Source organism: Uloborus diversus, chromosome 3 (genome assembly GCF_026930045.1).
Source record: "Uloborus diversus isolate 005 chromosome 3, Udiv.v.3.1, whole genome shotgun sequence".
Taxonomy (NCBI): domain Eukaryota; kingdom Metazoa; phylum Arthropoda; class Arachnida; order Araneae; family Uloboridae; genus Uloborus; species Uloborus diversus.
This window is the reverse complement of record NC_072733.1, coordinates 213,987,812-214,011,191: the sequence shown is the minus strand read 5'-3', so window position 1 is coordinate 214,011,191 and position 23,380 is coordinate 213,987,812. Positions and strand designations below refer to the sequence as shown.

General features: G+C 34.1%; 1 long non-coding RNA gene across 1 annotated transcript in view; it reads left to right on the top strand.

The window, feature by feature from the left end:
• Positions 1-10,736: 10,736 nt before the first annotated feature.
• LOC129218577 (uncharacterized) overlaps positions 10,737-23,380 on the top strand; it is a 125,871-nt gene continuing 113,227 nt past the window's right edge. Inside the window, exons 1-2 of the long non-coding RNA XR_008580340.1 lie at positions 10,737-10,865; positions 17,703-17,833. This is a non-coding gene — a long non-coding RNA (uncharacterized LOC129218577). The remainder of the gene's footprint in view (positions 10,866-17,702; positions 17,834-23,380) is intronic.

Below are 23,380 nucleotides of genomic sequence, written 5' to 3'. Positions count from 1 at the left end.
GAGAAAGTCAAAATGAAATAAGTGAACTAAGAACTGATACATTATCAGAGGGCAGACCAGCCCCCTTAGTTCGCAAGGTCCATTCTTCAGAACATCTTTGGTTTGTTTCTTTCTATTTTTGAATTTTATATGCTTCTGTATATTATATGTGTGTTCTCCTCTTTATGATTGAACTTTTCAGACATTTCCAGAAAAACTTTCGACACAGATCTTTTATGAAAGTGTCTCTTGTAGTAGAAAATGCAATTTTGTTTTCCTATGTTTTTTTTTTTTTTTAATTATTGCCTATTATTTATGTGTGTAAAGAAATCTGCATACAATATTTTTAGCACGACTTTATGATATTGCCTTGAAAAAAAAATTTTCTTTCCTTTAAGTGCTGAAATTTTTTTCTCCCTGGAGGGTATGAACCCTGTATTGAGTTATCATTGTAGCAAATTATCTTAAGTTCCGTTTTCAATATGAAACACTAAACAAAAATTAAAAGGTAATGCTAATATTTGTAGCATTTAACTAATTTTTAATGTTTGTTCTTGTTATATTAAACATTAAAATATTAATGAAGTGTAGTTGGCAAATTTGGCTTACTTACACACATACTAAAAATTAAACCTAAAATAATAAATAAAAACGTTATCAAGGCCTAGTGCTGACTTCAGAATAAACTGGCTGAAACAGTCACCCTGTTATATTCAAAATTTGCTCTTCCATAATGCTTTAAACATGCAGACATGAGGTACGATCCAAAAGTTTGGGGACAAGTTTATAAAACCTTACCCTGACTTGTACACATCTCTGAAGTGCATCCACCTTCAAAGATGTCACCTTGAGAAACTATGCTCTTCTGCCAATGTTCATATAACTTTTAGAAGCACTCCTAGAAGCCATTTTTTGCAACCTCCTGTAAGGCCTACTGCGATGCAGCTTTAATATTGTCTGACGAAAGGAAGTGGCATCTCTGCGAAATGTTTTGTAACTGCTGGGAATAGGTAAAAGACACACCGTGCTAAGTCTGGTGAAATGTGGTGCTATTTGTTTGACATCCAATCAAAGCGTAAATCCTCAACATGGAAGTCTCCTTCACCACAATGAAGTTAAAGCTGCATCGCATGAGGCCTTGCAAAAAATGGCTTCCAGGAGTGCTTGGCAGAAGTGTGTAGTTGCTCAAGGTGACTATTTTGAAGGTGAATGTGCTTCGGTGATGTGAACTTTTTAAGGTAAGGTTTTATACAACTTGTCCCTATACTTTTGGATTGTACTACCTTTTAGGGATGCTCTGATCGCTTAAATTAGCCAATTAATAGTTTTGGTGGTTATTTTATATAATATCAACTTTAATAATTAATAAATTGAACTTTCTGAGAGATGATTTATTATTATTTTTTTCCTAATTTTTCCAAATTTCTTGTAAGTGAAGTTGCATATATTAAATAGATATAAAATTGTTTTTTTTAATGTTACGTTGGCTGTGGTCAGAAGGCTAATTTAGGAACACTTTTAACTGTCAGTAGCCATTTAATCCAATGCTTTTATTTTTAAAATTTTAAGATTTTTTGAAAGCATTATGCTAAAGGAGAGAAGAATAGACATCTGAAAAATGTGTAGCAACATTGTATATTGGTGACTTGTGCCCTTACCTAGGGTGTCAGAGTTACGGGGTGGCAAATTTCTTGATGGCAAGATGTAAAGAGGCAAAAAGAGATATTAAAAAAATGAAAAACATTGCAGCAATATGTGATAACTTATTCATCAGTTTAAGGCATTGTAAAGGAGGGATGCAGGATCTTCCTTTTTTGAATTTGGCATGCAAAAAATGTGGAGCATCACCGATTGGTGGGGAGAGGCTCAACAGAAAAATCTTGAATGGGAAGTTTTCTTACATCAAGCTTTCGTTTGCGATCATGCTCTGTTCGTGACTGCTTCGTGCCGTTACTGTGGAGGCTGCTCATTCCAAATGGGGACTTAAACTGCCCTGTCCGCTCTCCTGATTTAGTTCCCCAGTAACTATTTCCTGTGATCTTATCTGAAGTCGCCGATTTATAACGATCGTCCACGAGCTCTGGAGGACCCGATAACCGTATCCAAACCGAAACTGCAAATATACCGGTTGATGTGCTCCAAAGAATTGACCAAAACTTCCGAGTTTGACTGAATCGGTGTATTGACAGTGGAGAGTATCACTTACAAGATATTGTTTTCGAAACAGAGTAAAGCATAATCTCCTATTATGTGTGACAGTAAAAGGATAATACAGAATTTTTGGGAATGTAAAATTTTTTATTTTTAAATAGGAAATTTTGGCGCCCCATCCTGTAGTTTTATTTTTTAAATATCTGTATTCAGAGTTTTTGTTTTTATGTTAAAAAGTTTTTATTCATTCTTTAAAAAATATTCAGAAATTGTAATATATTATGTTTTGAAAATAATGCATATATTTTTTTTTTAGATATGGGACCTCAAGCTACTCCTCAAGCTTTGTCTGCTTCTCCCACTGCAGACCAGCCACCTAATAACATCCTCTTCTTAACCAACTTGCCTAAAGAAACAAATGAAATGATGTTATCTATGCTATTTACACAGTAAGTAATGGGATTCCTAATGTCTATGCGCAGTAAAATATATGTATATATATTTTTAATTGGATATTTAATCCTATGCTTTCATTTTTGTGTATGTTTGCTCCCATATTAGGCAAGAAATTTTAGTCTCTAGTGCTAGTCAGATTTAAAAATATCAGCATAAAGTTTTAAGATCACTGGTACTGGAATACTAGTTCAGAAATACTGAAAACTACAGATTATCTGTAGTTTCAACGGTAAAATTCAAAAAATGCAAGTCAACTACGAAGTAGGTAAAAGACCTGATTTTCCACGGAAAATAAAATAATAATTGCAACATTTTAAACACTTGGCACGATTATAAAAAAAAAAAAGAGATCTTGGCCGAATGCCATAACAAGCCGTGGTAGTCTGCAATGTCGGAGGTTTGGAGATAAGGTGTCAGTAGCAGGGCTAGAAGTTGTCCTAAAATTCCTAATATTAAAAAAATGTCCTAAAAAGTCCTATCGTTTTTTGTCCTAATTTTTCAAAAACATTATCAATTCTTTACATGGGTGCAAGACCTTTGGTCTTGCACAAAATTTCCGAGACGGAGGTCTGGATGGAAAGAAATTCGATGATTTTCTTTCAGTTTTTATTAAAAAAAGAAAAATTGAGTGTTTGAAAAATATGCTTTAACTTTACTGGTTCGTACAATTAATAAACACAAAGAGAGGGGGGGGGGGATTCCGCCTCCCAGCCCGAAATATTTCCGGTTTTGAAATTTTAAATGTTCTGTTTTGGGTTATATTTGGATGACTTAAGGGGGAAGGGAGTAGGAAGCTTCTTTCAAAAAGTTTCCGAAATTAAAGTATTAAAACTTTCAGGCAGTCATAAGTCATGTATAAACGTAAGGGGGGTACTGTTCCTAGAAAAAAAAATAGAAACTGAAGCCTTAAAACTCAAATTTAGGATATTTGGGGTTAACTCAGAGGAAGGGGTTCAGGAGTTCTCTTCCGAAAATTTTTCGATGTTGAAATATTTAAAACGTCATTTTATACTATAGTTGAGGATTCAGTTCCCCTATTGCTTTCTTTAATTAAAGAAAATTGAAAAGTGTACCTCCTTTAAAAAATGTATATTTCACTGAAGTGGTTTTTTTATGGCTAATTTCAGCACCTGCTATCTTATAAAATAATTCCTTTTCAAATGAAGACTGTGGGGGAACGGTGCCAGTTCATTATCATTAGTTGTTATAGGCATGCGTGGGGATTCAGAAATGGGGGTACCACTGTACCAGGAGGTTGAAGTTGCACTTGGAAAGGCTCCCAGACTTGCTCGCTTAAGGAAAATTTTCAAATATTGGGAGTTAAAAAGGGTTTTTAAAGCGTATGAGGTAAAAAATTAATGAACCTAAAAATGTAAAATTTTAGCCACTTTCGTATTAACTTTCATTTTTATGTGACATGGGGGTATTTATAATGGTACCACGGTTCCCCTGGTGACCCCCGTGCGCACGCCTATGTTAGTTGCCCATTCCCCACCTTTTTTTTTCCTGGTTTGTTGGCGCTACCTTGGGTAGACTTTCCGATCAGAACTGATTTATGTTGCAAAAAATGAAAATCTATGTCCCAAGCGATTTTATTGCTGCAATAAAAATGTTTTTTGAACTTCAATTTCAAAATATTGCCTAAGGAGAGTTTCTGAACTCCATCATTTCGATAATGCATTCAAAAAGCGTATAAATGTTATGAAAGATGGAGTACAATTCAAAACTTCAATTTCACTGAGAGTCCAAAGTGCCCCCCCCCCCTTCTCTAATATTTTTGAAGGTCGCCCAATATTGTGATTTTGGGACTATCAGTTTGAAAAAGTTGGTGTATGAGAGTCTCTGAACCCCTCCTTTCCCTGAACTTTACCAAAATGGCCTACCATTGCATTTTTTGGACTTCAATTAAAAAAAAAAATTCTGAGGGAGAACCCCCCAGACCACCCGTTATTGGCGGTTTTTAGGTTTTTGGAATTAAGATACCAAAACGCTTAAATATTACAATTTAAACTAAGTTCATGTTGTTACAAAAAGTCAAAAGCTTAAAATTCAAATAAAACACAGATTCCAAAAGTGGCATAGTTAAAATCTACAACATTTACACACAAAGTTTTCCTTAAGCAAGCATGTGTGAGGGGGATTGAAAATATTTTCCGTCTTGATCACATGACCAAACTTGCACCCATGATTCTTTATCAGTTGAGAATTTTCAGCAGTTGGCAGTACAAGGAATGCTTTTTTCAAAAAGTGTGAGCTTATGGATTTAAAGACCTCTGACAAAAGTCGGATTTTTTTACATTCATAAGCTCACATTTTATTCACTGAAAAAGATGTTCCTTATAATGCAGAAACACATGTCTGCAGTGCTCCTGTGCATTTGTGCTTTTAACGTTGTTTTATTTGTTTTTAAAATTATTTATGTTTGGTAGACTAGAAGTAAAGATTGATATAATTTGTTTTAATTTCAACTTGATTAATCCTCCCTTTTATGTATTTGCTTATTTTTAATTTAAAAAATAACTTATTTGTAAAATTATTGACATATATATAAAACAAAATCTTTTAAATAATGCGTAATTAAATTTCAACTGGAGTTTTGTTTTAAAAACTATTATTTGGACATGGAGGTAATGAGTTCAAAATTCGTCGCGTGTGTGTTGGTGGTTCTTCTGAAAACATAATTGGAAATTGGTACTTGACCGAGTAGTGAAAGGCCAAGGCTACTCGGCCAAAGTGCTACTCGGTACGTCTCTAGATAGAAAATAAGGTAACATTGTTTTGTGTTTCAATATAGGTTTCCTGGATTTAAAGAAGTTCGCCTTGTACCTGGAAGACATGATATCGCTTTTGTAGAATTTGAAAACGAGGTCCTTAGTGCAGCTGCTAAGGAAGTATTGCAAGGTTTCAAAATTACTCCTAACAATTCTATGAAGATTACTTTTGCAAAAAAATAAAGCATGTGTTTTTTTTTTTTTTTTACATCCCTTTCCTTGCTCATTGTATTCATATAATGTATCATCATAAGCATCTGAAGAAATGTATACATCCTGAATAAAGTTTATATGATTTTTCTCATGCATTTCTTTTGCTTCTGGAGTTTCCTAGTCATTTTTACTTCCTTTTACAAGAAAAGAAGTATTGTATTAGCGAAAAAATTTCACTAAAAAATCTACCTTAATTTCCATTTCACTCACCCCAGAATGAATAATGAGTTTTTTTTTTTAGACTCAACCACACGTGAATAAGTGCCTAAGAACGTATAGGCATGCGAAATACCGGTTTTGACGATTCCTGAATTAATTGCAACGAGTTTTCTCGTGACGTCTGTATGTGCGAATGTATGTCGCATAACTCAAAAACGGTATGTCCAAGAAAGTTGAAATGTACTTGACTCAAATATTCTTGAGATTGTACTCTCATGCAAGTTGAGAAATTTAGTACAAAAAATTAAGGGTGCTCTTCAGTCAGTCCAAAAGCTTTGAATCCAATGTTAACCTATGGGGAAAAGTAGGACCCAGGTTTTAAACTCCTTTGAAGATTTTTTTTTTCAAGCCTATGTCTTTGTCTTGAACATTTTACTTTTTTGAAATATAATTTTCAGATTTTTTAAAATTTTAAAAAAAGTTAATTTGTTTAGAAACAGTAGGTGAATATGGGGCATTGAAATCTTTACTCTGCGTTTATGCCACCTATCTGATAATATCTTAACTATGTAGTCTAGGGCTGGACGATATGTCGATATATATCTACTACCGATGGACATGGGCGCCCATATGCAAAATTCTAGTAGGGAGGGGGCTCGGATATTTTTTGCATAGAAACTGATTTCGGTACAGATTTAGAGTTATTAGAATTTGACGATCTTTAACAACTAACTCTGTAATAGCTGGAGAAGAAATGCTTTTACATTTTTGCAAAGAAAAATACTAAATGCAAGGACTCATTTCAAAGGGGAGGCTTGAGCCCCCACTTGTACCTCCCCCCCTTTCATATGGGCGCTCGTGCCGCGGGAACGATATTTAGATTTCGACCCCCCCCCCCCCCCCCCGAACGATGCAGGAATAAGGTACTCAATTACGAACTTATTGAAATACTGACTTGACTACTATTTTTTGGAGTTCTGTATGATTGATGAGCGTATGAAATTTTAAGAACCTCTACATTCTTCAAGCAGTTATTTAATCGTTAATTATAATAGTAATGGGAAAGTAAATGCAATACACGATGCTGGATCTTATTTTTTCGACCCGGGCAAATGGTGAAATTGCCCCTACCCATCTTCCTTTAAGTTTATATATTCGAGTTTCAACAAAAAAAAATCACAATAACGGATTGAATTTGCTGCTTCCCCCCAGAGGTTACAAGCGGGGAGCAAGAGCCCCTGCCCTCCCCCTTATACGGCACTGATGTAAAATGGTTAAGAAATCAGCTTAATACAACAATAATGAAGTATGTAATTAAGGCATCAACACCATTCATAGTTCCAGTTATACATAAGCCATTGATATTACCCAGAAAAAAAGGTTTGCGAAATACTAAACAGAAGTATTTTTGATTTTTAAAGTTGTAAAACAAAAAAAAAACGTAGCGAGCTAGCGTTTGCCAAATATTTAGCTCACCAGATGGAGCGAGCACATCACCTACCTTTCAGACTGCATTCTCTGAACGAATATAGTTTTAATTTTGAAATTATCGAATCTTTTCAAAAGACAGGACACCACTTGAAACGATGTTCCAATCTCGCTGTCGCTGGCAGCTCCGAACGAAACTGACACTTCCCAATTTCTCTTGTCGCCAGGACAAGCAGCATATTTTAGATGCTGCACGAAAATGAATATATTTAATAACATGAATAAATGATGAATACATTTATTAACAATATATAAATGTTATTTTCTGCAAATATAGCCTGGAGGGTTGGAGATTTTCTTAATTTAATTTTGGGACCTGGAATTTAATTATTCACAATAGTGCCATGTGAATATGAGCTGCAAGGATCCTTCCTTCTTATTTCATTCTGTTCAACGCACTTTCTAAACTAATTGTTTCGTCTTTGCTATGTGCACTCTCATACTGCATCTGATAGTAAGGTTCCAGTTAGAAAATCTCTAACCCCTTACTCTTTTCGCATCACCTGTCTTGCACCTGCTTTTTGTAGTAATTTCTGTCAAGTCTTTTGAAGGACAAAAATGTGACTGAAATTCACAAATATGTATATGATCCCTCTGCAAATTGGCCATATATCGCCAAGTGTCCGCCAAATTGTAACACAACTTGAGTTTACATCGAAATTAACAATGATTTCCGACCAAAGAGGCAAAAGATCCCCTTAGAAACACCCGAATGCAACCAAAAGGGTAGGTGCACAACTAGACCCCACTAGGAGTGTACGTACCAAATTTCAACTTTCTAGGACATATACCGTTCTTGAGTTATGTGACATACATACGCACATACAGACGTCACGAGAAAACTCGTTGTAACTAACTCGGAAATCTTCAAAATGAATATTTCACGTGTCTATACGTTCTTATGCACTTAACCACGTGTTGTCGAGTCGAAAAATGAACTCAACATTCATTCGGGGGTCAGCAAAATGGAAATTAAGGTCGATTTTTGAGTGAAAATTTTTTCTCGAATACAATACGTCCTTTTTTGTAAGAGGAAGTAACACCCCGGTATAGTGCCTTCTAAGCACTATAACCCCGGAGTGAAAACTTGAGGACTCCGGCATCCGCGACCTCCTTTGTCAAGTGCGACCACGAATATGTGACTGGAAGAGAAGAAACTCTGTTTACATTTCTCTTATCTGAACACTATGCTGCAGCAACTAATGAAATGAAAGAATTATTTGTTTACCGGTACTCCCGTTTGGTTAGATACCGCCTCAATTTCTTACTGTTCATGCTGCCATCTAGTGGTTAACTGTACAAGTATTCAACAATAAATACAAGGTTGCTAAGCTCTCTTGACGATTATTACTCACATAGAAGATTATTTACATTAGATAGCTCAATCTTATAAAGGAAGAGAATGCATTATTTTTGGCAAAAGTTCAGTAATATTTCAAATTGCCTCCAGCTCTGTTAGTAATAATAAATTATTCTAAGAGAAATTTATAAGGAAGCATACACGTTTTTTCATTTGGGTTATTCTGAATAAACACACTGCGCATTCATATGAAATAGCTACAGTTCATGATAATAAAAATATTGAATACTAGCAGTACCCCGCACAGCGATGCCCGTGCTAAGAATTTAAATGAAGTCCGTTGAACAAACTAAATCCACGCCCCCCATTTAATGTGAAATTATCATTTTTCTTCAACTAAAATGCGTACACACCTTTTCAAGTCTTATTTTTTCTTCAATTAAATTTCTAGTTTTGATTTAAAACCTTTGACAGTTTTATGTTTTTGCTATTTCACAACGAAAGGGCGGCAAATTGAGGTACCGCCCCGGGCGGCAAACACAATAGCTACGCCACTGTATTTCACCCGCTAGATTTTTTCTTGCGAGATTTTTTCAATTTTAATTTTTATTTTTAAAAGCATTTTTCTATTCATGTGATCATTTAAAAAAAAAAATATTATTATTTTTTTAAGTCAGTCGAAATGCTGCCCCCCTAGCTGCTGCTCCCCTTGCGATTCGCAACTCCAACGAACTATAGGGGGCACTGCAGTCACTGTCTAATGGCGGACATAAAAACTAAAACAAACGCACATGGTAACGAAGAAAATGCTAAAAGTGTTGTGATTTTTGTTCGTACGTATGATTTTTCGCTTTATTCTTTTTAAATTAATTTTCAAAGTCTTGTGGATATTCTGGCCCACGTAGAAAGAAATGAGAATTCAAGAAGCATTACTAAACTTCAAAGATTAATGCAAACTACGTAGTTCGTAGTTCTAAGCAGCTATTTCCACGATGTTGAATTCGATATTTATCAATTCTTGATAAAACTAAATAATAATTGTGGCCTGACAAGAATAACAATTAATGCTAGAAAATTCAATATGACATTACAAATTGTTATCGAAAGAAGATGATACTTTTTTGCCTTGCTTGGCTAGCGCTTATTGTTTTCCATTTGTAGCTGAGTTATTTATCTCGAATTCGCGAATCGGTTAATTTAAAAATTTTCTGTTTCGATTTTTCTAATTTCAGAGTTACGATTTAATTGTGTCATGTTATGCAAATCATCAACAAAATTCTCACGGATATATGGTGGTAGTTTTCTTTTCAGTTGATTGACCATTATTTCTTTTCACTTATCGAATTCTGTAATCTTACTACCATTTTATTCCACTCATGATAAAAATTAAAAATGGTTTAACTAAAAACGCGAAATCTCGCCAAGGCTACTTTGCTCGCACTATACTAAAACTATAACCCTAAACAAATTTGGCGAGACCTTTCAGCTGAGAATAAAAGGAATAAAGTAAATTCTTTCTCGGTTATTCATTTTGTTCTACGATAATATATTCAAGAAAATATTTTGCATACTGTCCATTCCAACTAAATGCTGCTGTAAAATATGGTAAGTTTAATTAACTTAAGATTAAAAAAAACCCCATATTCTTACAAATTCATACAAAACAATAAATTTTTTTACCTTGTGTAACGTTATCCAAGTTTGTTAATCCAGAATTTTCGCTTTCACCAATTATTAAGGAAATAATGAAAACTAACATTATTTTGAGAAGCTCGAGAATACTACTAAGGGACGAATTAATTTCTGTAGCTGAAAGCAAACTAAGACACATCGATTGCGTTAATAAATACTCAGAACAAACTGCCTGTGTTTACGTCAACAGACACACATGGAACGCAACGTGGCAATGTTTTATTTTCATTTGCAGTTTTGTAAATCACCGCAAGGTAGCGTATTCGAACGCTGGAGTTCCGAATAGCCACCCTTGTCAACCCCTTGTTACGCTACTGATAACTTAATTATAACGAACAAATGAATGAGAAAAAAGAGATCCTTCATCCACAGAGATTTTCAACCATATTTTTTTATGTGCATTACTAGCTGCATCGCCCACCATTGCTCGGTCTACCTCAAAAAAATAAATGGCGTGAAGTGATGCATATTGAGCAAACAGGCTTTTCTAAAAATTTCCCACTACTAGATGGCAGCACGAATGATACGAAAACTTGACGTCCTTCGGTTTTTAACCGAAAGTTTTTCCTTAATCCTCGTTCACATTTTAATTGCTGCTTTGTTTTGTTCCAAGCCAAGCGCTCTGACGAAGAGGTTGATTCAGGTCTCATTATATTGTACGTATTAAGCCAATGTATCATTTATTGACATTTCTCGAGATCAAATCCTAACTTTTTTTTAAAGGACAAAAGAACTTTGTTGTGCGTTTTCAACTGTCAAGTAGCGAGAATCAACCCTTTTCAGGGACGCCGACTTGAAAAAATTATTGGGGGGGGGCTGGACATCACCGGGGGTTTAGGGTGTTATGTAATCCCTCGGAGGTCCCCCACCCCGAATAAAGGTCAGATTTTTGAACCTTGAAAATGCCATATTTTCTAGTGTGTATAATTCTAACAAATAAACAGTATGTGACACGGCGTTTTCGAAGTAAAAGAATCTAAAAATTGGTTTACAAATTTTCTGGTTCAACTTTTAAATCATATCACTTGTCTTAGTAAGAGATTTTTTTTTGTTCTATTTTATGGGGAGCCGTGCAGTGCCGTAGCTAAGCATTGATATTATAAGGTAGGAAGGACACTTGACTTGAATGGAAAGGCACTCCCAGAGACGCCAACTTTTTTAAAAAAATGGAGGGGGGGGGGGACCGGGGGAAATTTTCTAAATTTGAGATGAAAAATAGTGAGTTTTAATGTTTTTTTTTAAGTATTGTAAAGTCATGTAATCAGCATTAGAACCCCAAAAACTCGACAAGCCTGACACATATTTTTTTGGCTTTGAAAAAAGGAAAAAATAAATACAATACACAGTATTTTCGTAAAAAGGTAATTTAATTTTTTCATGTTTTTTTTAAGACCATTTGTTTTTTCATTAGTTATACCGGCTAACATATTCAAGTGTAAACGCAGTCTCTCAATGTCTAGGTTATTTTTGAAAATTCGATTTTTTAAAATTTGTTTCACCTCTGTTAAATAAAAGCAAAGCACTTTTGTTCAACTGCAATGATCTGTGTGAGTCCAGTTGATGCAAACAGCCCAATAATGCAAGATTGCACCATTTCACAAACCTCAATGTAAATTGCCTTTGGGATTTTGAAAGCGTGCGGTGAACTGGCTTCGTTGTTTTCATACTTTGGTATACGTCGATTCCGAGGAAGCGAAGGATCATCATTTTATACAAATACAAATACAAATACGACGACCAGCAACAGGCTCTGGGCCCAGCTAGGCTGGTCCTAGTCAATTAATTAGTCCCCAATGAAGATCAATGGCCCTCTTAAAGCTATCCACTCCCTTGCTCATTACCCGCCTCTTCCGGTAAGCTATTCCAAGTGCCCACGACCCTGCTAAAGTAGTAGTTTTTCCTGATTTCCAAGTTAGCCTGAGATTTAAATAGCTTAAAACAATGACCCCTTGTCCTGCTTTCCCCGCAAAAATTTAATCCATTTACATCTTTCATTTTGATAAATTTAAATAACTGAATCATGTCCCCTCTGACTCTCCTTTGCTCCAGGCTATACATGTTAAGCCTATTAAGTCTGGTATCATAATCTAAATCTGAGAGTCCCCTTACTAATTTAGTTACCCTTCTTTGAACCCTTTCCAATACGAAAATATCTTTCTTCAGATAAGGCGACCAAAACTGAACAGCATACTCCAAATGAGGTCTTACTAAACTCCTATATAAAAGCAGAAGAACTTTCTTAGATTTAAAACTTACATACGGGCTCGGCCGGGATCTGAACACGGGACCTCTCGCACCCTAAGCGAGAATCATACCCCTCTACTCGATTTTGTGGCTCTCCTCTGATATGCCCCCCTCTTGGCGAGATTTTAATTTTTCGCTCGATACGAAAATCGCCAATAAGGCGATAACTTGGCAACCCTGGTTTTGCAACTTGAACGCTGGAAAGTAGTTTCTCTATTCTCTAAGTCTGTTTTTGCACGTGTATGTGTTTTAGGAGGTAGGTGCTCATATGTTTCGCTCTTAGGGAGATTTTAAGTTGAATACTCTAAAATAAAGTTTCAATTCAAACTTTATTTTAGAGTATTCTTTTTCTTGTTGTTTTTTAATGTTAATTTAGTTGAATTTTCTATTTTAATTATGAGTTCGGTTTGTGATGTTGTCCAAATGTATCAATTGAAATTTTTGAATGAATCTTCTTTTTCGTCAGGTCGTCCAACGTTTGGACGTACCGGAGTCCTAAATAGATTTTTTATATTTAAACTAATTGAAAATAAAGAGGTTAGGAAGTGAAAATATTTTGAATTATTGTGTTTTTAGTGTGTTTCTGGTAGTTTGTATTTTGGTCTGGTTGGCATTTTTGTAGCACAAAAATGGTGTTAATTTCACATAAAATCTGTGACTTTATTGTATACTGAACGGAGGAGATCTGTGACTTATATCCGACTGTGATGTATATTAAAAGTCGGAGGGATAACGGACCGAGCGGCAGCGAGGTCCTGGCGAGCCCAAGGTCTCATAGTACTTTCGTAATGAGACCGAGGCAGGGCCGGCGAGCCGAGGTCTCATTACGAAAGTACTATGACACCTCGGGCTCGTATCCCGGAGAAACAACGGAAAAAAATTAATGCATTAATTTCATTAAATAATTAATGACATAATTTGAATTTTTCCTGTTGGCGCTAAAAAAGCATCGCTAAGAACGATGTATGACATATGACGTCATACATAGTTTTCTTGGCGACGCTTTTTTGGCGCCAACAGGAAAAAGTCGCCAAGAGGGGGGTATATCAGATTTGTTCCGATTTTGTAATGATTTTTCTTTTAAACACAATTCCCAAAAGTATTCAAAACTATCACGCATCCCATTTAATATACAAATCAAACCTTCATATATTTTTTCCAGATCAGCAACACTTAGATGAGCTCGCCGCAGCGCTGCCTACCGGCAACAGATTTGACCCAAAAGTTCCCGCACTGTGACAAATTCTAAGTGTGCTTGCAGCACTATAACACCATCATTATTCACACTACTCATTTTCAGTTAACCTGCTTACTACCGTAATAATTATTTGTTTTAACTCATTACTGAATGTATTTTACAAGGTAAACTATCTTCAAGCAAGAAAAATAAAGGATAAATTTATGAGTTTAGCAGACTTAGATAAAATGAAAAGCTTTCTGCGAACACAAATCCTAACTGGAAAATTTTCTGCAAATAATTATTTTGCCTAACTCGCCCTTGAGTAAAGAATTAAATTTATATTCAAATATGAAAAAGGCAATAAAAAAAGTGCTTATTATTATTATTTTTTTTTACAATAACATATAGTTTGCTTATTTTTCACCAACTGAAGAAAACTGCCAAAACCATATTTTTATATATTTTTTCACACATGTGCTTTAAAAGGCTTTAACGAAAATAAACTGGGATTTTTTTAAAAAATTCCCTTAAAAAAATATTAGCAGTATGAAAAAAAAAAAAAAATCTGCAGAGCCAAAAATTTTCTGTGAACGCCGTTCGCCAGCGTTCATCTATATTATGCAAGACTGGAGTTTAGAAAACATAATATAACTAATTATTTTCTTGATTTATTGAGGGGGCTCGGGCCCCCTCAGGCCCCATGGAGTCGCCGCCACTGACCCTTTTTGTGTTCGTTTCAATTTAAATTCTTGGGTAGCACCGTTCCAATGCTTTATTTTCTGTTAATTCATCAAGTACAGTAAAACCCCGATTATTCGCAGAATCGGGTGGCACTGGTAACGTGTATAATAAAAACCTCGGATAACCAACAAAAAAGCTAGAATAAGGAGCAAATAAAGTGAAAACTGTTCTTGCTCAAACCCTCATATCTTCGCACAAACTGAAAATATATACAATACTGTAAAGATGTTTTATATTTTATGCATGTTTGCTTTAAATTAACACTTTTTTCATTGAAAAATCGTAGTTTTTGCAACCTTGCTATGAGTACAAGGCCCGTGCTAAGCATTTGCTGCTGTGCCAATTGCAATCAAATTGCAAATTCGACGAAAGAAACTCTTATTGGACGAAAGTATTGGCGAACGGAAAATTCTCCAAAATTTCTACTGAAAAAAAAATGCTCCATTCAATCCTCAGAGTTATGACAAAAAAATATTGAAAATTCCACAAGCAAAAACAAAAGTTGCGAAATTGAACATTGGTTTGGAGTCTTTGTCCACTGCGAGAAATTTCAGATGTAAAATGGAAATTAAATTCTTATATTTAACTTAAGCGTGTGTTAAATATTTGAAGTATAAGTAAGTGTTTGTATTGCAAATATGATTAAATTATTCTTTGTTTGCTAATTGAAGTTTTCTAAAGGAAAAGGTTTACATTCAAAATTAGTATAATCCTTTGCTAAGACCTAAGAAATTTTGCAGGGCTGTTCAATTTTAGCCAGGAAACAAAGGCTGGCCGTCTTTTTTTTTTGGTTTAAAATGTTTTAGAAAAACCGGCTTTTTTTAAAAAAAATACTTTTTTTGGTTATTTTTATTGCAATTTAATCAAAAGGAAAATTATCTTTGAATCCTTAATTCAACAACTACTACTATATTAAATCAAATTCCATGAAACAAGAAGAAAAATTTGGTAGATGTTCAATAACATTGTTCAGCTACAAAAAAAAAAAACTGGAACTGATGTGATATACTCCACCCTTGGCGACTTTTTCCTGTTGGCGCCAAGAAAGCGTCACCAAGAAAACGATGTATGACGACATATGTCATACATCGTTCTTAGCGATGCTTTTTTAGCGCCAACAGGAAAAAATCAGATAAGAAAACATGATCAAAGCACTTCAGAACACAATATATATAAAAAACAACATAAAAGCACAACAAAAAACATCACGAATATATGCTTCAAAAATGTACAGGGCCGGGGTTTTTTGTAAACATATTAAAATACAATGAAATAAATTATTGTATTAATTACAAGTCGAAATTAATGCATTAATTTTTTTTTCATCATTTCTCCGGGATACGAGCCCTCGGTCTCATAGTACTTTCGTAATGAGACCTCGGCTCGCCGGCCCTGCCGAGGTCTCATTACGAAAGTACTATGAGACCTCTGGCTCGCCAGTTATCCCTCCGACTGTTAATATACATTACAGTCGGAGTATGGTCACAGTTATGTATATTTTCATGGAGACACCCAAGGGTGGCTCCTTCCGTTCAGTGTACAATAATGACACAGTTTTAAGTGTGAAATATGCACCATTATTGTGCAGATTTATGAATTAAATTCAGCATTTTTAAGAGTACAACCGAAAGAACTTTCAATTGTTAACATAAAATTCACTACCTAAAGGAAGCACGTTAATAGAATGTCTAAATAATTCGTGGCATCGATAAGAATTAACTTTTAGAACAAAATAACCGTACTATTTCTGTAAAATTAATTTACATACAGTAAAAATAAAGTTAAAAACTACAAGAACCCTTCAAGGATTTGTAAAAACAAAGAATTTTGGAAGTGAGAGGTTTTTTTTGAATTCTAAAATAAAGAACTTACCTTTTTATATGGTATAAATATTCACACTCAGTCTAAAACAATACATCATATGACAATGGCACGTTACAGATACACACCCACGTTGGAGTTAACTTTTAATTAACCTTCAAGTTTGAAGAAACTGGCATTTTCTAATGTTTTTACTTCAAAACACAACTACTGAATCTAAACTAACACAAAATAAGCATTTCTGTTAGGTATATTGCACAAAACAACACGTATCTCTCCTGCGTAAAACCAAGTAAAGAACCCAAGTAAACAAGTTCGAACAAGTTTGCCTTCGCGTTGCCAACCACAGGTTAGTTTCACCAGGGATGCCATGCTTAAAAATTTATCGCCTCATTGGCGAGAAAAATATTTCAATTTTGTGCAAAAAAATCGGATGTCGCCAAATGGGGGGGGGGGGGGGTATATCACATCTGTACCAAAAAAACTTGCTTATATTAAATAAATTAGTCTAGTTCATCCTTTCTCAACCGGTAGTTCGTGAACCCCTAGGGGTTCGCAAGAGATACATAGGGGGTTCGGCAAAATAATATTGTAGGCGGAAATTTAACCACTTTTTTGTTTGAGTTGAAGTCTTAAGTTGAAGCGTTTTTTGTTCATCATTTATTCATTTGTTTCTTGCACATTCCGATATTTTTTGGATACAAATTTTAGAACACTTACTGAAAATCTACTTTATAAATTTAAAGAAATAAGTCTGTCATTACAAGGCACGGGTTTTTACCGTTATCATTGAGCATAATAGAATTGAGGCCATGCCGAAAAAGTTCAACTTTCAATGCAGTTCATTTCAATGAAAGCATATGAATGTTTTAGTTTTCTCCGTTCAATTAGAAAATTCAACTGAACTTGATGGAAACATTATATGGAGCATATGAGAGCTTTTGAAATATCATACTCATTTTTCCTGTTTAAGATTCTTTACCATTTGAGTACGACTAAGGGCTATCGTGCTTCTCTTGTGCTACACCGAAAATGTGAGTGACACAACAATATGAGTGCAATGGCGCTGCTGTTTTTTTCTTATGTGAGATACGTCATAAAATTTTTTACAGAATTAAAAAATGAAAATTTGCTCTCTGTGAAAAGCAACTCATGAAATTTGTGCAGAAAAACTTGAGCATGAAAATGTTTTTGTTAGTACAATATACTGTTTATGTAATAATTAGAGTTAATTGCAAACGTTTCTTTTATCTTTCAAAAGTAAAATAAAACATAAACATTTTCCCCACATTTTACTATAATGAAAGGAACATTCTTTGACACTCATACTATTAGGGCACACAGTGTATCCTTATCAAACAACTAGATTTTACTTTAAGAAAAAAGTTCATTTTGTTTATCTGAAAGATATTTTTAAAGATCATTTTTTAACTGACTGATTTATCGTTACGAATAAATGTACTGTTGTGGCAGAAAAAGACATTTTAAATTTTGCTGCTCCTTTTAGACCAAGTTTCCATGGGAAGAAAATTAAATGCTGAACCAGATGTGACTGAAACTGTCAGGCAAGACAACCTCCTCGACTACTTGATTAAGAATTTTTCCAAAGTGGGCTGAAACTCAAAGAATCATCACTGGGTTTGTTCCATTGGATTTATTTTCTAATATTTTTTTTCTCTATCATTTTAACTTGTAGCATGTTTGTTCTTCTAAATTTTGCAATTAAATTTTGTTTCTCAAACAAACAAAAAAATAATGCAATAAAATATCTCCCAAATTTTACTGTGTGGAGGAGGGAGGATGGATGCTTGTCACTTAGTAGGGAAAGGTGGGGCACAGTGAGACGCGGGATACAGTGAGACAGAGCTATTTTTTTGATTTTTAAATTATAATTCAGAAATGGTGTTAGGTACCCATAAATCTTCAGCAATTGACCTTTTGGATTCTGGGATATGAAGTTGTTGCTCGTGTTTGTAATCAAATGATCAGTGTTTTTCTGATTTTGACCCCACAATTTTTTTTTTCGACTCTTGCATCGATTTATAGCATTTTCTTTTATGTATAAAAATTAGCCATTTAATCATTTTCATTGTTCCACCTGTGCAGTTAATTGTCATTAAAAACATTCAGGAGAGGCTTTAAACAAACTCCTTAAAATGTTGAATTAGAGGAAAAGGCAGAGTGGGGTACAGTGAGACAGACGTAGTTGGGGCAGAGTGAGAGTCCCACTCTGCCCCATCCTGAATTCTGATTCGAAAAGGATGTTTTTTAAAATTTATTTTATGATCTAAGAATTTTCAACTTGCTGTTTAATTACTTTACAGGTATTTTTACCACATCAAAAATGTGAATTAAACCACAAAGGCTGCAAATAGGGACATTTTCTGACAATTCCGTGCTAAATTCATTTGAGGCAGTGAAGAGCAAAGGGATGTAATTGGACATTTTCAAGTTTTGTGTAAAACACATATTAAGATTAAGTCCTAGGTATGCTTTCATTGATTTTTTTTTCTAAATCATGCTGTACAGCTACACCTACCAGGGCAACTAGTATTATCTCATGCCCCAGACAGAGGAGAGGTTCACATACCATTTGTGTAGGCTATCTCCATATTTTTAATTTTGCCACTTACATCCCTTTGCTTCTCACTGCCTCATTTGTAATTGACCGTCTGATTCCAAGTGACATTTCAGATAAAGTAAATCATTATAATCTGTCAATTATAGATAAAACTTTTTCAAAAACCCTCTTGCTCTAGTGTAGCAGTGAGTGTTTTCCTAAGTTCTTAAAGTTTCAGAGGATATTCAAAAACCAGAGAGAAAAGGTTGAGTAATAAAGAACATAAAAGGGTAAGAGTATCTAGGGGTCTGGAAATAGGAAATTTGGATCCGTTAACAGACCCTTCACAAAAAAAAAGAAATGATCAAAACCAAAACAGATCTTTCCAAAAATCTGGATCAACCAAAGCGGACTCTTCCCAAAATTCTAATAAACAAAAACGGATCTTTCACAAATTGTTTATTGAAAGAGCAAATCTTGAATCAAATTGTCGCATATTTCTGTGTATAAAAAAGCGATAATTTTTGGAACCTTTTTTAAAGTTACATTAGAGGAATTAGTATATACAAAATCTGCTAACTTTAAAAAAAAAAAAAAAAAAGGCACTCTTGTGATGCTTCCGTAACGATAAATAACTGATAAATGACTACTATGGCCAAATAAATATAATGCTTGTTTGTTTCTTTGAAAGAAATTACCAGCTGAAAGTCAGTTCAGTTTGGTTTATAATTTTGTTTGTTAGTTTTGTTCAGCAGTGTTGTTGTAAACTTCTCTAAAAAAGCGTCAACCGTCTCTGAAAAGGCATCATAAGCACTTTTTCCCTGCTCATGATTTAATAAACAATGATATACAGCAAAATGAACTTAGAACTGCAAAGGATAGTAAGGGTATTGGAAAAATATGATCGCTTCAGATAGCAGGGCCGTATCCAGTGGGGGGGCCTGACGGGCCCGGGCCCCCCCCGAAACCCGAAATGTTTTGAACCGTAAAACAGAAGTTTTTTTTTTTTTTCAAATTCTTAATGTCAGAAAAGGAAAATAACAATGTTTTTTTTTTAATTCTTAATTTTGCTACTATTCAAAATTTATAATATTTTGAAGCAATACAGAAAAAGCAGTTCTAGTTCTCATTAGCTGCAAGGCACACTTGAAATTTAGACCTTTAATTAGGACTTCCTGCTCTCTTTCCCAATTCAATTCAGGGCCGTCCAGGGTCAAGGCAGGCCCTTTGTCAGTTCGGTAGACTTTTCAAGTCTACCGAACTGACTTTTGTGCACTTCCTCCTCCAGGGGCGTGCACAGAAATTTTGGGGCTGTCACAAATGCTTTTTTTTTGGGCCCCCTCCATATTGCTTACCCATATTTTCTACCCTAGGTTTAAAAATATTGGGCCCCATTTAAGGTCGAGCCCGGGCCAACAGGTGTCCCTTCTTCCCTCTGTGCACGACCCTGCCCTCCTCCCCCTAAAACTCTTATAAAACTTACACTGTACTGATTTCGAGCCGGGGACTCCTCAAAGGCTAGGTCCCTAGTTTCCGATTAGGCGAGTATCTTGTTACCAAGATGTGACAAATTCAGCTCCTTGATACATCCTGAGTAAAAAATGCAAAAATCACGATTCTCGCGTTTTTGTAGCATAACTTTCAAGATCATTTTTGTGACTGATATGTTTCTTGTCTTGCATTTATTTAATGCTGAATTCAGTATCATGGAAGTTCTTTTGTTATTGCTTGTTTTTTTTCTTACTTCTACTGCATACTGTTAATATCTTTAATATGAGAAAAAAAATAACACTTACTCTGCTTTTTCATTTTCTGCACTACTTGTGATTGAAAAAAAAAAAAAGATTGTCTCGAGAAATATTTCGTTGCATTTATTTTTAACTTAAAACGGGTGTGTCTTACAAAGTTATAATCATTTTGTAAGACTGCAATCAACTTCTGAAAAGTGTAAATAAAGAGCTTCAAATAATTTCAACTGTTCGAGAGTCTTTGAAAATTATTTAAGTTTTTGAAATTCCTTGAAAAGTTCTTCAATTTTGTATCTTATCAAGAAAATAAAGTATGAATTGTCCAAATGGCCAGAATATTACTCTTCCGTTCTTATTTTCTGAATGTCTACACCATTTCTTTTAAACTATTTTGAATAATTTTCATACTGTAGGGCATTTAATGAAAAAAAAAAAAAAAATTGGGGAGGGGGAGTGATCAAAAACAAATTTCACTAAAAGCCGATATGAGCAGATAACAAAGTGCTTCTCTTTTCTCCTCTCTCGTTTTTCCTCTCTGTCCATTAAGTTTCATGATTTGTCGAGCAAGCAGTTTTTATTTTGTTTGATCTTGATTTGCAAAAGAATGTATAACTTTTAAAACACTTTGTTTGCTTATTTTTTTTTTTTTTTCATATTTTTGTAGTCACAATTACCTAATATAAGGCCTCAAAATACAGCTTTTTTTTCGAAAATTTCTCGGGGGAAAAACCCCCGACCCCCTGAAATTATGGATGTTCTACATCCGACTTAAAGGGACACTCTCCTGTTATCCTAACCACTACAAGGTGAATAAGAAAAATAATAAGAAATTAAAATAACAGTCCAAACAGTGGAATCATTAAACATCGAGACAAAAAGTTTTCTATGTTAACATTTTTATGCGTTTGGTGTGTCTATATATACTATATGTGTGTGTGTTAGGGCAATGTGCTAATCTGGGCCCCTCCCGAAAAAAATTTCTGGATACGACCTTGTCAGATAGGGTTACCAACTTTAAACTTACTGCCCCTTAGCATCTGGTGATGCAATGTTTAACTGTTACTTTGGGAGAAAGTTATATGGGTTTGCTTTTTCTATGCTAAAATGGAGAACGATAAATAAACTGTTTTATGTACCGTTTTTTCATTAGATGCCTACATTTTAAAAAATGTAATCTTTTTACATCGTATATGAGAATTATATTTTGTTCTTTTTTCAAACTAACTTTGCTTTATTAGGATGCAAATAAATGAAAAGTCTCATTATTTTTGTAACATCGATTATTTCAAGGTTTTAAAGCGAAATTCCATTTTCTTTTATGAGTCAAAAATTAAAATGCTGAATTGATGGTTTTATTATTATTATAATTGTTTTGTTTTGCTTCAACTGTATCCAGATATTAATGATATGTTTATCATCAAACTCCAAAAAGAAAAGAATCATGCTATACTGATACCATATATTTCAAAGAAAAAGTACCATAAAATTGACAGCTTTAAGTTAGCATATCTTTGTGTTCTAAAATCAAAATTAGATAATCTTAAGTAAAAGTATATATTTGTATTCTTAATCAATCATTTGTTTTATTTTGTTTCTATGTAGGAATGCTTGTTGCAAAAATATTTTGTTTAATACAGGAACTTTTATTATTTTAGCATGTATTGCCATAGTTTGCTCTTAGAAAACAATTGTCTGCAAAAATTTGGAAGTATATTTAAAAATAAAAATAGTAAAAAAGTGCAGATATGAAATAAATCTTTTGGTAAAATTAATTTAGTAAACTTTTTGTTAAATAATTATAAAAGTATTTGTGCTTTTTCCCCTTAAGTTTTTATTATTGTTTCAAAACATGGGTAACATGAAATGAAATGAATGTATAATATAAAAACGCTTAGAATATTGTTATAATTATTGAGGTTTACGAGAAAAAATAAGTTTTTAAATTATGTGGGGTAGGTTGGTCTGGTTCAACGTGTCCCAAAGAGTGATCCAACCAACCCCACCTTTTTGGTCTGAAGAAGTGATGTCTTATTTTTTTTTCTTTTTTGACAAAAAGTGAAAAAAAAATATCCCAATTATTGTGAACTAAAAGGACTTACTTTTAGAAAGGAGTTCAACCCCCCCCCCCCCCCGCAATCTTGATGGAAACCATTAAAATAAATAAAGTTAGTTTTCTGAAAATTATTCAGAACTACTGAAATACAATCGTGTCCCGACTTACGTGAGGGATGCATTCCAAGACTCCTCGCGCAAGTCAAAATTTCGTGTTGTGGAAAAATGTATGCATACACACATTTTTTAGAAACATACCAAATTTTTTAGACATTTGTAAGCACCCCTCAAACTGCTTTAAAGCATTCCTCAACTATACATTACAGTTTCTTACATAAAAAACTCAACTTTTACTATATTTAAAAAATAAAAAAGACAGTTTTATTCAACATAAAATAGTTAAAATGCACAAAAAGAATGACTGATAAAATAAAAGAACACGGTATGTACAGTATGTAGTAATAATAAAATTCTGCACTATAATAGTACTGTACAGTAAATACAGTAATATTATTTAATGAGTTAAAAAATGAAGATGATGAAGATTTATGCTGCATAATCAGATCATTATTTTTTATTAAATACATTTTAAAATATGGTTGCTTCACCTTTTCTTTTATAATGTTTCCATTTATAGCAACAAACCCCTCTTCCCAATCTCTTTAATACACAATGCAAAAGCAGCTTCCATTTTCATATACTTTACTCAGACCCTGCAAGCTTTAACATTGAAACTAAGTTCTGAACTTATACGGATATCATTTTGTTTCGACTTTTAACTGTACGTATGGAAGATTCACTCATACTTATTGCGTTACTACCGTC